A 5,910-nucleotide genomic window follows, 5' to 3' on the forward strand; every position below is an offset into this window, starting at 1 on the left:
CCTCTCACTCTGAAATTGAAAAAGCTAACTCTCATCAAGCAAAACATCTCTCCTCTAAAGAAATATCTCTGCTTGAACACCATCTCCTAACATGTGAGGACTCCTCTGTAGCTCTCCTAAATATTGGCCCAGATGTGAGTTATTTCCTTGGTTAAGAAATTTGATAAAATGTTTTTACTTGTTGTTCTAAATGTCGAACAAAAAATAAGTTGCTCTGAGAATTTTTGGCCAGTTAGGAATGATTTCCTTCTCTGAGATGCTTGATAAGTACAGGCCCTGAACCCTGTCTGAATCTCTTCTTATAGTAATTCTCTGTGGTTATCAACATTAATTGATTAAATGCAGTTGTCAGTGAGCATCAGTGTCAGGGGCGTCATGCAGTCAATGTTTTTGAGAGGGCACAGTTTCACAGTACTTATGTCAATGTTCACACCAAACCACGTTGATACTAGTAATTATCTGCTTTGGCTTCTATGTTTATGATCAAACTGCCCCCCTATTAGTAACAATCTACAACTACAATACAGGTATTAACACTACATTGCATTTAATAGCAATACTGAACAAGAAAATGTTAATGAAAAGGCTCGGAGCTAATGTTAGCTAGTTAGCTAGCAGTATCGTTAATTATTTAACATCAAGTAAAGAAAGCCAAGGCTGCCAACTTTCACCCATTGACCATGAGACTCATGCAATTGCCACTTTTCACTCACTGTCACACCACATGTCCATTTTCTCATGCAGTTTAAGACAAATTCATAACTGATAACGTTGTGTATATACGATATTATCAAGGCTAATTAAAAACACTTATTGTAAAAATAGAATTCAACAACTTCTAAAGCCGTTCAATCTCGAATATTTAAAGGTGCACGAGCCGGACTCCTCTGATCAGTGTGACAGTCCTGAACTTATTTGTGGTTTTCTTTATGATCTGTATGTTGCAGTGCTGCCACTGTTATATCTAATCAAACAGGATGAAAGAGAAGTTCTCCAGCTTTCTAACATACTCTTCTGACCTCTGTACAAACCGCTGAAATTCTCCGATAAAGTATTCATCAGATTATTTTTGTCCTTTTTTCTTCTCTGCTTCTCGCAGCTATAAATTGATTTTTAATGTCTGCATCTGCCAACTAGTAAACCCTTACATGAAAATTGTTAATTTCAGTTTCTTTCTGAGTCACTCCACTCTTACCTTCATCTCCTCCTCCTTTTATCTTTCCTCTCTTCACTTTTTCACATGTTCTCATCCTTCATTAGTGTCAGATGCAGCATTGAGTGGCGAGAAAATAAAATCTGCCATCATCACTAGCGTCACGCAGGCATCTCTGCCTCTTGCTGTGCTCAAAACAACTCACTCATGTCCCTTCATCTCTGCCTGTCACTCTGTAGTGGAGGAGCCCGGCTTCCCAGAAACACTCGAAGTGATGGAAGTGAAGGAGAATGCAGCTCAGATGTTTCTAAATCCTCAGATTCTGCAGGTGTTTCTGTGTCTGTGCCTCTGCTGGCAATTAACAGGCTGCCAGACAACAAAGAAGACAATAGTTCAAAAGGTCTCTTTGGTTTCAAATGTGTAATTAAATTTTAAAAACAATGTTTGACACAAATGAGATTTTTTTTTCTAGCTTCTTAACACATGTGCTATTTGATTAAATTCCAGAGAAGTTTCACAGAGGACGGGTTCCTGCAGCGGAGCTGAAGGTATTGTGCTCTTAATGCACAAAGTTTGACTAGAAAGGTGATTGTTTCCCTGCTGTTTGTAGGCGAATTGGTAATTTGACTTTTTATGGTCGGTTTATATAACATATCAAATGAAAGCACATACACAAAACACAAAATGACACGTTGTTGTTAAATTGTCAGCTGATGCATTTGACGTTGACATTATAATGAGGTTAAGTTTGAGCTCCTGCTGTTTTTCTTGTAACATCAGTGATTTCAAACAACTTCACTGTTTATGCAAGGTCATCATAAGAGGTACGCACTACATGATCAGCTGAAAAAGTTCTGGATTTAGCAGTTTAGCCAGAAGCAACATCTGCAGATCTCAGGAGTCAGTTGCAGCAGCTGTTTGTAAGTTCAAACGTAGCCTCATTATAATGTAAGTAAGTGAAGATTTACACATCACTAAATTAAAACCGGCTGCATCACACCAACTAGTTGTTCTGTAGAGATGATTAGTTACTTAAAGGTCCAGTGTGTAGTATTTAGTAACATCTAAAAGAACAGACTTGGTAAAAATTGAATAGATTATTTATAAGTATATCTTAATTAGTGTCTATACAGCTGAAAATAATAATTGTGTTTTCGTTACCTTAGAAATAAGCCCTTTATATCTACATGGGAGTGGGTCCCCCTCCACGGTGGCCGCCATGTTGCATCGCCATGTTTCTACAGTAGCGCAGAACGGACAAACCTAACACTGGCTCCAGTGAGGGCCTTACGCGTTTTAGATTCAGTGGGCGACTACCGGAAATGCACTGGTTTTAAAACGAAGAAGAAGAACGGACCAAACACTTTGCATTGTGAGAAGTTTGTGAAACCAAAATCTGATAAATGGAGGATCATACTTATTTAGAAAATCACAGGAGCGTGAATTGTTGTGGTCTAAGAGATGAAAACACGAAGAAGCTAAACGAAATTGGGACAAGCAACGGCATAAAACGAAGATAAACCCAGATGGAAATCCCTGATGAGAGAAATGTTTGCAGACTGACACCGAAGTTTCCTGTTTACTGCTTGACAGGTAAGAGTGTAATGTATATTTATTTTGCCCCGCTGGTAATGGTTCAAAACCTAGATGATATACAATGTTTATTAGCAGTACATTAGTTTCCCTGAAAAGAAACGCCACCACGTAACGTTAAATATTAGCACACTTTAGCTTCAGTTTGTGCCTCTCACGGAGCTGGTGGTCTGACAAGAGACAACAGGGAGGCGACGTCGTGCTAATAACCCAATGATTTATTCATTTTCTGTGGCAGTAAGACAAAACATTGACTGATAACTAAGATATTTAGTGCTGGTGATGTGCTAAAGACAGTAAGTCAGAGTAATGAGTTAGTGTGAGAGATAAACTGAGGAGAAGTCTGCTCATCACTGAGTTAATACATCCTGTGAATTTATATTTTTCACAGTGCTCCATGATTTCATTGTTTGCTCCTAATTTGTTATTTAGGAGCATATGTACACATTGGGGGGCAAAGTTAGCCTATAGTCCACTCACTGCACTTTATATTCCAGAGACTGGAGACCCAGTTCAGGTTGAGTTTTACAGTATATCAGATCTGTACAGTATATAAAATAAATCACAGATGCTGCAAGAAGCTGTCAGTCACCTGGGTCGTTCTTATTTTGTATATGATGATTACACCACAGACTGATGATTCACTGATGATAAATCATTTGTTACACCTTCAGAGATGTTTTTTTCAAGGCTTTGGGAAAACTGAGAAATGGGTTGCACAACATAAGATGAGCAGTTTGAAGACGATCATTTCACCTCAGAGACAGACACCTTGAAGAGGATGATTCAGCCTGAAAGGTTATATAAAGAGAGAGGGGGAGGCCATTCAGGACTGTTTCCACGATGTGCTCTCTAGTAATAAAAGATCTGTGCAGAGAGAGAGAGACAGACTTCTTGACGCTTTTCAGCAACCACGTCGTGACCTCTTCATGTGCTTTCATTGTTAATTTTGTACTATTTTTTCATTATATTGATTTTACATCATGAGATACAATATTTTTCTACCAAAGACTGAAATGCCTGGACTCTTACAGAAACCATGAGATGATAAAATCCGAGTAGTGGAGCATGTCACTGATTGTTAGATTTCATGGAAAACAGCATATCCCGATAAGCCAGATTTTCATAAAATACATAAATCTATCAGGCTAATTTCTCAAATGATTATCATTCCATTTTAATTACATTAAAAGGATCTTTTGGGGAAGTTACAATATCATAGACTATGTAAGATGTCACATAAAAAAGCCAGTGAATTGAGCCTGAATAAAACAGTGTTGGCAATCAAGTGACCATTACTTATTTAAAAAATCTACATTACTAAATATTCAACAACTACATCATCTGTGTTTAACAGGTGTAGGAACAAAAGTTTCCATTGAAATGTATCTCAAATTTTAAACGAATTTCCAGAAAAGGATCAAAGTAAAATGTAGGGAATGTTTGTTTTGCATTCACCCGTGTTGTGTGAATATCAGGAGATAAACAGTTGGTGGCGCTAATCCCCCAGTCGGTGCCATGAAACAATTGCAGAAAAAGAGGAAACAATGAGCTGAAGTCGTCATGGACTTTACTTAATATTTCTGAATTTTTTGGCTGGACCGGCCCTTTAACCACGGTGGTCTGTGAGTGAGTGAGTGATGAAGTTACACTATTGGTTGACCGGCTGAGTGTTGGAGTTTCCTCATTGGCTGTATCAAAATAAAATCGGTGTGAGATGATGTTAAATGCCAACCCCGTCGCCAGAATAAAACGTTGGCATTGTACGTTTCTGCAAACCACAGATACGTTGAATCTCTTTTCGCGTGTCATTTAAAATCGCATGAAATGGCCGTTATAAGTTGAGTAATTATGTTTTATGTTGTGACAACGCTGTGGTTAAGGTCTGGTTAAGTTTAGGCACAAAAACCACTTGGTTAGGGTTAGTGAAAGATCATAGGTTGGGTTAAAATACCCAGTTTTGTTGCCAGAAAAACGCCTGCAGACGTCTCGCTAAAAATTCCTGGTTTTGTCGGTTGAAATGGAAAGCTGCCAGTGGTCTTGAACAGGTCTCTGATGCTTTGATGCCTCCTCCTAATATGAAAATCAGCTCATATAGATGTCATCTGAACTGCGTCACTTTCCCTGTGATATGTAATATAGAAATCTTGACATGCAACGTATTAAACATATTGAAACGTAGAGATTCAACGTATCCGTGGTTCACAGAAATGTACAATGCCAACATTTTATTCTGGCAATTGGGCTGTAAATGCAGCAAAGTTGACTAAAGTCTTGTGTAAACTGGCAGCTGGCAGCGCTGGCAGCAGCTGGCAGGAGCTCCATGGTGCATTTGGATGTTATAAGTGAACTAATACCAGGACGCAAACTTTTCATTTCCCTGAGCATTGAAATACGAGTTCGGCAGGTAAAAGCTGTTTTATCAGATTAGTGTGTGGGGCAGCTGCTCTGCAGGTGCGCTTCATTTGACTGTAACTGTGGTAACGGGGTGAAGATAAGCCTCCCGAATTTGCACCCATAATGCTGTCAGAACTTTCATTTACAATTTCCACCACAGCCTCCGTGATCATCGACAGGGAAAGAGGCAGATAAAAGGTGCACGCACAGTTAAAGCACCGCAAATACCTTACAAAACACTCAATGTAGCGTGAAAAACGAGAGAAATCCGCAGAGTGAAACAAATAGAAGAGCAGGGAGAGTTATAACTGGAATTAAAATGAATTATCTTTCCAATCAAACATAAGTGGAAAGTATTGCAACTGCACTTATAACATTTTTTTTTCACTCAAATGTAGCTCAACCATATCATGTGATGCTACTTCAGTACACTTTACCAGCAAATATTACTGGGACCACTACAGAAAATTGCACATTTGAACATTTAATATCCACAAATTCACATTATAGGCCATAACTTCATGCATTGCCCATACCTGGTCCAGACATATACTAGGTTTTTGACATAGTCTTGTTGTGTTTTGAGGTTTTTGGTTTTCTGTTTATTTCAGATAAGAGAGGTTGTAGATTATATTTAAGGACCACTTAAGATGCTGCTGCTTGCTACATTGACTCTCATAGGAACTAAGTGTTAAAGTAAACTGAAACATGTTGTTATTCAGAGCTGCAGATGTCTTTTAGTTTGATTTATGCTGTTCATGCAGCCT

The sequence above is a fragment of the Thunnus thynnus genome, chromosome 13 (assembly GCF_963924715.1).
Source record: "Thunnus thynnus chromosome 13, fThuThy2.1, whole genome shotgun sequence".
NCBI lineage: Eukaryota > Metazoa > Chordata > Actinopteri > Scombriformes > Scombridae > Thunnus > Thunnus thynnus.